Here is an 11,648-nt window from a genome sequence, read left to right on the forward strand (position 1 = left end):
CCCTCTCTCTCTCTCCCCAGGATTGGTGAGCAGGACAAATTAGGTTATAGTAATGCAGGTTTGGGTGGTAGCAAAATCCCGAAGCCAGTAGTATGTGTGTTTTTTTCAAATGATAGAACACGTTGTTGCGTTTATAAATCCTTCCGTGCACGAATGTAAAGGAGATTTCAGTCCCCTAATGCAGCAAAAGCATACCGTGTTCACGACAAACTATTGGTGAAAAAATAGACAAAACGTAAGGCCCCAGCGAGATTTGAACTCGCGACCCCTGGTTTACAAGACCAGTGCTCTAACCCCTGAGCTATGGAGCCTACATGCTAAGCATGGTGCTGTTTTCTGTAGACAAGGCGACGGCCTGCCGCTTCGGTGCTGCTGCCTGAAAGCGCCACGCTAGTTTGTTCGCGTGTCAACGCTGAACCGTGTTCACCAGCTATTAAAGGGGCGCGCGCTCTCTACACTGAAATTCGTGTTTAAAATCTTGCCTTTTGCCTCCCCCTAACCTCAGCAGGCCGCAGCTTCGAGGCAGCCTAACAGAAAGTACCCCTCCCACCGCTACCCCCACGTCCGCTGCAAAAAAAGGGGAGGGGGCGGAATTGCGCGAGAACAGTGCCATCTGCCGATCAGAACGCGTATTACACGCGTATGGCTCTCGACTTTAAAATTAAAACAGTCGAAGCCAAGCTAGCTTGTTCAAGTCACACAGGTCACACTTTTTAGATACAGGACAATACTTTTATATTTCTCTCTCTCTCTTCATCAAGACACCCAAATCATCTCCAGTCCAAATGACATATCCGGTTCACACGCACGCACTTAGTTCCACCAACAGATACTCCTAGACCAGACTAGGCCACAAAAGACACATAGCAATATGTGAAGTAAGGTGGTTTGTTGTTGTTGTTCAGTCGTTCAGTCGTGTCCGACTCTTCGTGACCCCATGGACCATAGCACGCCAGGCCTTCCTGTCCTCCGCTCTCTCCCGGAGCGTGCTCAAGTTCATATTCATTGCATCCGTGATGCTATCTAGCCATCTCATCCTCTGCCGTCCCCTTCTCCTTTTGCCTTCAGTCTTTCCCAGCATCAGGGTCTTTTCCAGGGAGTTTTCTCTTCGCATTAGGTGGCCAAAATATTTGAGCTTCAGCTTCAGTATCTGTCCTTCCAATGAGCACTCAGGGTTGATTTCCTTTAGGATGGACTGATTTGACCTCCTTGCAGTCCAGGGCACTCGTAAGAGTCTTCTCCAGCACCACAGTTCGAAAGCATCAATTCTTCGGCGCTCAGCCTTCCTTATAGTCCAGCTCTCACAGCCATACATTACTACTGGGAAAACCATAGCTTTGATTAGACGGACCTTTGTCGGCAAGGTGATGTCTCTGCTTCTTACTATGCTGTCTAGGTTGGCCATAGCTTTCCTCCCAAGGAGCAAGCGTCTTTGAATTTCATGGCTACAGTCACCATCTGCGGTGATCTTGGAGCCCAAGAAAGTAAAATCTGTCACTGCTTCCATTTCTTCCCCTTCTATATGCCAGGAAGTAATGGGGCCAGATGACATGATCTTAGTTTTTTTAATGTTGAGTTTCAAACCAGCTTTTGCACTCTCCTCTTTCACCCTCAACAAGAGGCTCTTTAGATCCTCTTCGCTTTCTGCCATTAGGGTGGTATCGTCTGCATATCGGAGGTTGTTGATAATTCTCCCAGCAATCTTAATTCCGACCTCTGATTCATCCAACCCGGCATTTCTCATGATGTACTCTGCAAATAAGTTAAATAAGCAGGGTGACAATATGCAGCCTTGTCGTACTCCTTTCCCAATTTTGAACCACTCGGTTGTTCCATGTCTGGTTCAAAAGACACATAGCAATATGTGAAGTAAGGTGGTGGTTGTTGTTAATTCGCGCAGTCGCTTCCGACTCTTCGTGACTTCATGGGCCAGCCCACGCCAGAGCTTCCTGTCGGCCGTCGCCACCCCCAGCTCCCCCAAGGTCAAGTCCGTCACCTCCAGAATATCATCCAGCCACCTTGCCCTTGGTCGGCCCCTCTTCCTTTGGCCTTCCACTTTCCCTAGCATCAGCATCTCCTCTAGAGTATCCTGTCTTCTCAATATGTGGCCAAAGTACTTCAGTTTTGCCTTTCATATCATTCCCTCCAGTGAGCAGTCTGGCTTTATTTCCCGGAGTATGGACTGGTTTGATCTTCTTGCAGTCCAAGGCACTCTCAGCATTTTCCTCCAGCACCACAGTTCAAAAGCATCTATCTTCCTTCGCTCAGCCTTCCTTATGGTCCAGCTCTCACAGCCATAGGTTACTAGGGGGAATACCATTGCTTTAACGATGCAGACCTTTGTTGTCAGTGTGATGTCTCTGCTCTTCACTATTTTATCAAGATTTCTTATATTTCTAAGGGCAATGATTTTATTGGATCAAGAGATTCTTTAAATGCTGGACTCATACAAGCCAAAGTTGTAGGGGAAGCCTTAACAATATGGCATTGTTAATTTCTTTCTCTCTCTCCCTCGTGTTGTGCTAAACAATGCAAATGCTCATTTCTAGCATTTTAAATATTAGTGGAGGACATAGTTCCACAGCATCAACATTGCTATCATTTTGCATTCATTCTATGCAAGTGGGACCTGCAATAAAATGTTGCAGCGTAGAGAAGGCCTGTTCCAAGGTTCTGTTATAGAAATGGCAGCTTTAATATGTCTAGTTTAGCTTAAGCTGTTCTATGTAGCTAGATTTTTGTGTGTGTTCTACCTATGTATAAAGCTGCCATGTTGGCAAAGATATAGTGCTTTATCAGAGACTCAGGAATGTCAAGAATGTAGTATGCAAGAGTATGTGACTGTCTCTCTACGCATGCTTGAGTGTTGAGGGGCGTTGTTTGTGCCCACTAGACAAAGAAGTTAGTAGAGAGCAGGCGTAAGACAGCCCTCAAAGACTTTGTGTATATAAGCTTCTGGATCACATTACTTGGGTGTCATCCTTGCTGGTGCGTTAGCCCCAAAGGTTGCCTTATTCTGCAGAATAAAATCGTGTTGGACCAGATCTCTGCCTCCTCTCGTTCTTGGTAAACAAATTGGATGAGTCTACCAGGGATAGAACACAATTTTTGTAAGAGTTCCATCCAGGTAGCCATGGATACTCCATTCCATTTCCACTCCCCCTCCCCCAGTGGAGGCTGGTGGCTCTGATGTCAGTGGGGCACTGCATCCATTCTGGATTTCAGTCAGACTGGTGCTGACTGAAACCCAGAACGGATTCACTGCCCCACTGACATCGGAGCCACCAGCCTCCACTGCCCACCCGAGTTTTCCATTCCATCCCCAACCCCACCACGGCAACAGCCAGCCAGCCAGCATTCTATGCCCATGGAACAGTCATCCTTGGACTGTCTGGGGGTCCTGCCCCCCCCCCCAGCTTTTCCTCCCTAAAGATTTTTTTTATACTTCTGCCAGCCTTGGAGTTCCCACCTAGCCGGCTTGTATCTCCCTCTTCTGGATAGATGGTGCCATTTTAGCTACAGAAAGATCAATGCTCAGAGAAGGAGTTTGCTCTTACTATATAGGATTGTAGCTTTAACTCAAGTCATCCACAGTCTGGTAAACTCCGGGACAGATAACTATTATGGGCTACCTTTGCAGACAGTATGGAAACTGCAATTAGTGCAAAGGACAGTTGCAAGAATGCTGTCTTGGACTGGATGTTGCAAACGCATTTCCTCAGTCCCCAGACATCTGCAGCAACTTCTGGGCCCAGTTCAGCATGCCAGTGCTTACCTTATAAACCCTTCTTTGCCTGGGACAAGAGTACCTGATGGATTGCGTATCTTCATGTGACCTTACCTGTACACCAAGATTGTATTTGAAGGCCCTCCTTTGAGTGTCCTTGCCATCACAGCCAGGGCAGAAGGCACCTCACAGCTTTGGAATGCTCGACCCAGGAAAGCTCACTGGGCAGCTGCTCTGATGTAAATTTGGTGCCAGGCAAAGACATTTTTAGGGTGCAGTTCTCAGCATGTTTAGATAGGGGGGAAAGACCTTTTTCTATCTAAACATGCAGAGAATTGCATTCTCAGTCTCTCAGGCATTTCAATCATTTTCTCTCTGGTAACTAGGTTTCATGCTGCTGTGCCATTTTCTGTTTTAGATGTTATAACTGCTGTTGTATATATGTGCTTTACTTTTGTTGCATTATTGTTGCATTTTTATTTTGATTGTAAAGACACCCTGAGGAAGTTTCTTTGAAGGGTGGGGCACAAATATCGTAATTAAAACAATAATATTGTGCCTGTCGTTTTTGTTTTCACCTTTGTGGCCAATAGCGGCTGATGGGAGTAATTTAAATTGAGGGAAAAATTGACCTCCTTCCCCACCCACCCCCATCTTCACACATTACCCCTTTTTGTTCATGCACAGCTAAAAGAGGTGATGTGTAAATTTTGATTAAAAATGCATTTCTCCAAGCATGTATCTCCCACAGGGTACACTGGTCAGCAAGCCAGGATTGAATAGCTCCTCACTGCATATACAAGTGGTAGCAAACTTGACTTGGGGTCATTTCTGAAATGGCCCTTAGACATGGGTCAGACTAGACTTGATCTGGGAAATGTGCTGCGAGTTAACATACTGTTCGGGTGTTATGCCTGAATAGGCTACATTGAACATGGGTAAGAGGGATGTACTGGAGAAGGAAATGGCAACCCACTCCAGTATTCTTGCCAAGAAAACCCCATGGAACGTATCACAAGGCTAAAAGATATGACGCCGGAAGATGAGACCCTCAGGTCGGAAGGTGTCCAATATACTACTGGGGAAGAGCAGAGGGTATTTCCAAGTAGTGCCAGCGGCTGGGCCATACCCGAAAGGACACTCAGCTGTGGATGTGTCTGGTGGTGAAAAGAAAATCCGATGCTGTAAAGAACAATATTGTTTAGGAACCTGGAATGTCAGATCAATGAATCAAGGTAAGCTGGAGGTGGTCAAACATGAGATGGCAAGATTAAACATCACCATCTTGGGAATCAGCGAACTAAAATGGACAGGCATGGGCGAATTTAATTCAGGTGACCATCATATCTACTATTGTGGGCAAGAATCCCTTAGAAGAAATGGAGTAGCACTCATAGTCAACAAAAGGGTGGGAAAAGCAGTACTGGGGTACAATCTCAAAAATGATAGAATGATCTCAGTACGAATCCAAGGCAAACCATTCAACATCACAGTAATTCAAGTCTATGCCCCAACCACTGATGCCGAAGAAGCGGAGGTTGATCGGTTCTATGAAGACCTACAACACCTTCTAGAACTAACACACAAAAAAGATGTCCTCTTCATCATATGGGATTGGAATGCTAAAGTAGGAAGTCAAGAAATCACCAGGATAACAGGCAGGCATGGCCTTGGTGTACAAAATGAAGCAGGACAAAAGCTAATAGAGTTTTGCCAAGAGAACACGCTGATCATAGCAAACACACTTTTCCAACAGCACAAGAGACGACTCTACACATGGACATCACCAGATGGTCAGTATCAAAATCAGATTGATTATGTACTTTGCAGCCAAAGATGGAGAAGCTCTATACAGTCAGTAAAAACAAGACCTGGAGCTGACTGTGGCTCAGATCATGAGCTGCTTCTTGCAAAATTTCGGCTGAAATTGAAGAACGTAGGGAAAACCACTACACCATTCAGGTATGACCTAAATCATATCCCTTCTGAATATACAGTGGAGGTGAGGAATAGATTTCAGGGACTAGACCTGATAGACAGAGTGCCTGAGGAACTAGGGACGGAGGTCCGAAACAATGTTCAGGAGGCAGCAATGAAATCCATCCCAAAGATAAAGAAATGCAAGAAAGCCAAGTGGCTGTCTGATGAGGCTTTACAAGTAGCTGAGGAAAGAAGGGAAGCAAAAAGCAAGGGAGAAAGGGGAAGATATATCCAACTGAATGCAGAGTTCCAGAGAATAGCAAGGAGAGACAAGAAGGCCTTCTTAAATGAACAATGCAAAGAAATCGAGGAAAACAATAGAATGGGAAAGACTAGAGATCTCTTCAAGAAAATCGGAGATCTCAAGGGAACATTTTGTGCAAAGACGGGCATGATAAAGGACAAAGAAGGCAGGGACCTAACAGAAGCAGATGAGATTAAGAAGAGGTGGCAAGAATACACAGAAGAACTATACAGGAAAGATCTGAATGTCCCTGATAGCCATGATAGTGCGGTCATTGAACTTGAGCCAGACATCCTCGAGAGTGAAGTCAAGTGGGCCTTAGGAAGCATTAGTAACAACATAGCTAGCGGAGATGACAGTATTCCAGCTGAGCTATTTAAAATCCTAAAAGATGATGCTGTTAAAGTGCTGCATTCAATATGCCAACAAATCTGGAACACTCAACAGTGGCCGCAAGACTGGAAAAGGTCAGTTTACATTCCAATTCCAAAGAAGGGCAACGCCAAAGAGTGTTCAAACTACCGCACAATTGCGCTCATTTCACATGCCAGCAAGGTGATGCTCAAAATCCTACAAGCTAGGCTTCAACAGTATGCGAACCGAGAACTACCGGAAGTACAAGCGGGGTTTTGAAGAGGCAGAGGAACTAGAGATCAAATCGCCAACATTCGCTGCATCATGGAGAAAGCAAGAGAATTCCAGAAAAACGTCTATTTCTGCTTCATTGACTACGCTAAAGGCTTTGATTGTGTGGATCACAACAAACTGTGGCAAATTCTTAAAGTGATGGGAGTACCAGACCACCTTACCTGTCTCCTGAGAAACCTGTACGAGGGTCAAGAAGAAACAGTAAGAACCAGACATGGAACAACCGAGTGGTTCAAAATTGGGAAAGGAGTACGACAAGGCTGCATATTGTCACCCTGCTTATTTAACTTATATGCAGAGTACATCATGAGAAATGCCGGGTTGGATGAATCAGAGGTCGGAATTAAGATTGCCAGGAGAATTATCAACAACCTCCGATATGCAGACGATACCACCCTAATGGCAGAAAGCGAAGAGGATCTCAAGAGCCTCTTGTTGAGGGTGAAAGAGGAGAGTGCAAAAGCTGGTTTGAAACTCAACATTAAAAAAACTAAGATCATGGCATCTGGCCCTATCACTTCCTGGCATATAGAAGGGGAAGAAATGGAAGCAGTGACAGATTTTACTTTCTTGGGCTCCAAGATCACCGTAGATAGTGACTGTAGCCATGAAATTAAAAGACACTTGCTCCTTGGGAGGAAAGCTATGGCAAACCTAGACAGCATAGTAAGAAGCAGAGACATCACCTTGCCGACAAAGGTCTGTCTAATCAAAGCTATGGTTTTCCCAGTAGTAATGTATGGCTGTGAGAGCTGGACTATAAGGAAGGCTGAGCGCCGAAGAATCGATGCTTTCGAACTGTGGTGCTGGAGAAGACTCTTACGAGTCCCCTGGACTGCAAGGAGGTCAAATCAGTCCATCCTAAAGGAAATCAACCCTGAGTGCTCATTGGAAGGACAGATACTGAAGCTGAAGCTCCAATATTTTGGCCACCTAATGCGAAGAGAAAACTCCCTGAAAAAGAGCCTGATGCTGGGAAAGACTGAAGGCAAAAGGAGAAGGGGACGGCAGAGGAAGAGATGGCTAGATAGCATCACAGATGCAATGAATATGAACTTGAGCACGCTCCGGGAGAGAGCGCAGGACAGGAAGGCCTGGCATGCTATGGTCCATGGGGTCACGAAGAGTCGGACACGACTGAACGACTGAACAACAACAACAACAAAGAGGGATGAGGCAGTGTGCTCTGGCCCCGCCCCCAACATGCTTATGTGCCCTGGCTCCGCCCTTTAAGTCCCTAACTCCATGTGTTGAGAGTGGATGTCTACAGGGGAATAAATCAGAGTTCTTGGTCATGTGAAGGCTTCAAGCAAACACAAATAGAAGTCCCCTGTAGATTTCCCCATTCCACATGGGAAAGTCAGGGGCATTTTTCTCCCTCTCATAATACTAGAACCCAGGGTCATCCCATGAAGCTGATTGGTGGGAGATTCAGGACAGATAAAAAGAAGTACTTCTTCCACCAAGCATAGTCAAACTGAGGAATTCACTACCACAAGGCGTAGTAGCAGCCACCAATTTGAATGGCTTTAAAAGGGGATTAGACAAATTCATGGAGAAGGGTATCCATGGCTACTTGTCCTGATGGCTATACGCTACTTCCAGTATCAAAGGCAGTATGCCTATGTACACTGATTGCTGGGGAACTTGTGTGGGAGGGTGCTGTTGCACTCATGTCCTGCTTATGGGTTTCGCAAGGGCAGCTAGTTGGCCACTGCATGAACAGAATGCTGGACTTGGTGGACCCTTGGTCTGATGCGGCACAGCTTTCCTTATGTTCTTACTATGGGCAAGGCTGACCAGACTGGCAGTTGAATCTTATTTCAACACTGCTGAAGGGCCAGCATCCTCCACCACACCTGAGGGCAGCAGGCTGACTTAGAAGGTGTAGGACAGGCTATGTGGCACGCACAGCTCTGTCCTCTAACACGTCACCGCAGCTCCCCACCTCACAGCATTCTCCACCTGAGGCAACCACCTCATTCAGGTTAATGACAGGGCCGGAAGAGAAGATGATATAATCCTAGAGTCAGAGACAAATAACATACCAAACGCATGTTATCGGTTATTTAAAAAATTACTTCATCCTTCCCCCCGCTCCTTTCCCAAGCAGAGAGATGTTTAAAGCAGCCTTTATAAGGTCAGTTTCCTTCAGAGGAAAGAGCACTACAAACATCGGGTGTCTCTGTAATAATCAGTTTATTTACAAATGTACAGGTTGAGCAAGCATTACCAGGCACAGGAGGAAGTATATAGGAGAATATAGATTCACAGTTACATCATTAGAGCAGTATTTCCCAAATGTGCTGTCAAGCAAACTGGCCTTTTGCCCTTGCTCAAACAAACCAGTTCCAACCTCCTCTCATCCCGCAATGATGAGTTTGAGATCAAGAGCAACCCGAGAGCCTGTTAAACTCAGGGACATTGTTGACAGAGTCTAGGCAGAAAGCATGGCTTACAGTAATAGTACAGCATACCAGGAAGGAAGCGGGGATCAGGTCATGTCTTCAGGGTTTATTTCCAAAGGGACCTGAGTTCGATCCCAGTGGAAGCCGGGTCTCGGGTAGCCGGCTCAGGTCAACTCAGCCCTCCATCCTTCCGAGGTCGGTAAAATGAGTACCCAGCTTGCGGGGGGGAAGGTAGTCGTGACTGGGGAAGGCAACGGCAAACCACCCCACTATAGTCTGCCATGAAAACGCCAACGCAAGCGGTGTCCCTCTAGGGGTCAGTAATGACCCAGTGCTTGCACAGGAGGAACCTTTTCCTCAACAATCAGCAGGTTTCCAAAGCCCATCATGCAATCAGTTCGTTATTGCAGGTTTTAAATCGCAGGTGAAGAAAACGCTGGTGAAGAAAACCTGAAAGACACATGCCAAACAAAAATTGTGCCTGCCTTCAAGAGCTGAAAGTGGAATCCATTACTCAAAATGGGTTCTTCTCCTCAGATGAAATGATGCCAAAGACACTGTGTATATATCTAGAGGCTTATAAAAGCATTAGTATAGTTTGATAGTCATGCATCTAGCAAAGAAAGATTGTAGTTTAGTAAGGGTGTTAAGAAATCTCTGGTAGGGATCCCTAGAACTGCACACAGAACTACAATTTGTGGGAAAGAGGGAATGACTTCAGACACTTTAAGGGTGCAATCCAGTGGTGATAGTCGGCCACCTCCAAACTCGGAGGCGACTGACTAGCTAATGCAGGGCAGCCGAAGAGCAGAGGGGATCTTCTCCTCTGTGCTCCAGCCGCCCTGCATTTGTGGCTAGACGGCCGATTTCAGCTGTCTAGCCAGGGCACCTCAGAGCGGGGGGGGGGGGCGGACAGCGCATAGGAAGCATCGTAATGGTGCTTCCGCCATCCCCTCCCCTCCCCTCCCCTCCCCCAGGAACGCCCCCTTTCCCCCTGATCTGTGCTGCTCTCACAAGTGCAGAGCCAGGGACAAACGACGCCACCTACGAGGTGGCGGGGGAAGGGGCGAGGAGTTGGATTTCTGGGAACTGACCTCGGAGCGCTGGCTCTGGCTCTGAGCTCCGTTCCCAGAAAACAAAAAATCCTCTAGCCGTCCAGCCACTGTCTAGCGGCCATAGGATTGCGCCCTAAATCTCTAGTGTAGATAATCCCATTGACTCAAAGCAGATTAAGAAATGTCTAGAATTGGAACAAACACACAGTAAAAAAAAATCAAATGCTAACATTTCCATGTGATGGCAAGGAGAGAGCCAGGTACTGGCTGATACTCATTCTGCATTAATTAATAAAAGACTAATTTTGTGATCAGGTTACTGGTAAGTCCATTTCACTCTCTTTGATCTTAAAAATATATCTGCCTTCAGTATTGGCACAATGAATTGGATCCAGACCAACACTGCAATCCAATACCTAACTATTCAGTGGAACTTAATCTTGGGTAAGTGGGTATAGGATTGCAACCCAAGTTAATTGCACTTAGTTCCTATTGAGATCAATGGGACTTAAGTTAAGCTGCAACTGACTTGACTCACGGATTTCAGTGGAAGCCAAGTGCAACTAACTCTCGGTGCTTCTGGATGGAGGGCACTAACAGTCCAAAGGCATTTTGTAGCTATTCCATCTTTCCCTCTTTAATTCATTTTTTTGTGGTAAGCAAAAGATGGAACAAATGGGGAAACATGGGAAACATGGGATGTTACAAAGTGAAGACATCTGGTGTCCCCCCGCTCCCCTCTAAAATTCCATGAAGAAGGTGGGTCGATTGCACCATCAAAGCCTCATCTGGGAGCACCCCTTATCTCGATGGTCTTATAGGCCCCTTCCAACCCAATATTGCAGAAAACCCTGTATAATATTACATTTTGTGATGGTTGGGATAGACATGTGCAGGTTTCTTCATCACCATAATCTTTGCATCACAGAGTTGGAATGAACCAATGGTTGTCGATCACAAGCTGAATATGAGCCAACAATGTGATGTGGCTGCAAAAAAAGGCAAATGCTATTTGGGGCTGCATTAATAGAAGCATAGGTTCCAAATTATGTGAAGTAATAGTTCCCCTCTACTCAGCACTGGTTAGGCCCCATCTTGAGTACTGTGTCCAGCTCTGGGCACCACACTTTAAGAAGGATGCAGACAAGCTGGAGAGGGTTCAGAGGAGGGCAACAAGGATGATCAGGGGACTGGAAACAAAGCCCTATGAAGACTGAAAGAACTGGGAATGTTTAGCCTTGAGATGAGAAGACTGAGGGGAGATAGGATAGAGCTCTTCAAGTACTTGAAAGGTTGTCACAGAGAGGAAGGACAGGATCTCTTCTCGAGAGGAAGGACAGGATCTCTTCTTGATCATCCCAGAATGCAGGATACGGAATACTGGGCTCAAGTTACAGGAAGCCAAATTCCGGCTGAACATCAGGAAAAACGTCCTGACTGTTAGAGCAACATGACAATGGAACCAATTACCTAGGGAGGTAGTGGGCTCTCCCACACTGGAGGCATTCAAGACAAGGCTGGACAGCCATCTGTCAGGGATGCTTTGACTTGGATTCCTGCATTGAGCAGGGGGTTGGACTCGATGG

At 46.2% G+C, this 11,648-nt stretch overlaps 1 non-coding gene across 1 annotated transcript; it reads right to left on the bottom strand.

Annotated features, from left to right (window-relative positions):
* Nucleotides 1–238: 238 nt before the first annotated feature.
* On the bottom strand, nt 239–311 carry TRNAT-UGU (transfer RNA threonine (anticodon UGU)). Its single transcript has one exon. It is a non-coding gene; the product is annotated as a tRNA-Thr (tRNA).
* Between the last annotated feature and the right edge of the window lie 11,337 nt (nt 312–11,648).

The sequence above is a fragment of the Heloderma suspectum genome, chromosome 2 (assembly GCF_057233095.1).
Source record: "Heloderma suspectum isolate Gila_16-S chromosome 2, 16-S_ref, whole genome shotgun sequence".
Taxonomy (NCBI): domain Eukaryota; kingdom Metazoa; phylum Chordata; class Lepidosauria; order Squamata; family Helodermatidae; genus Heloderma; species Heloderma suspectum.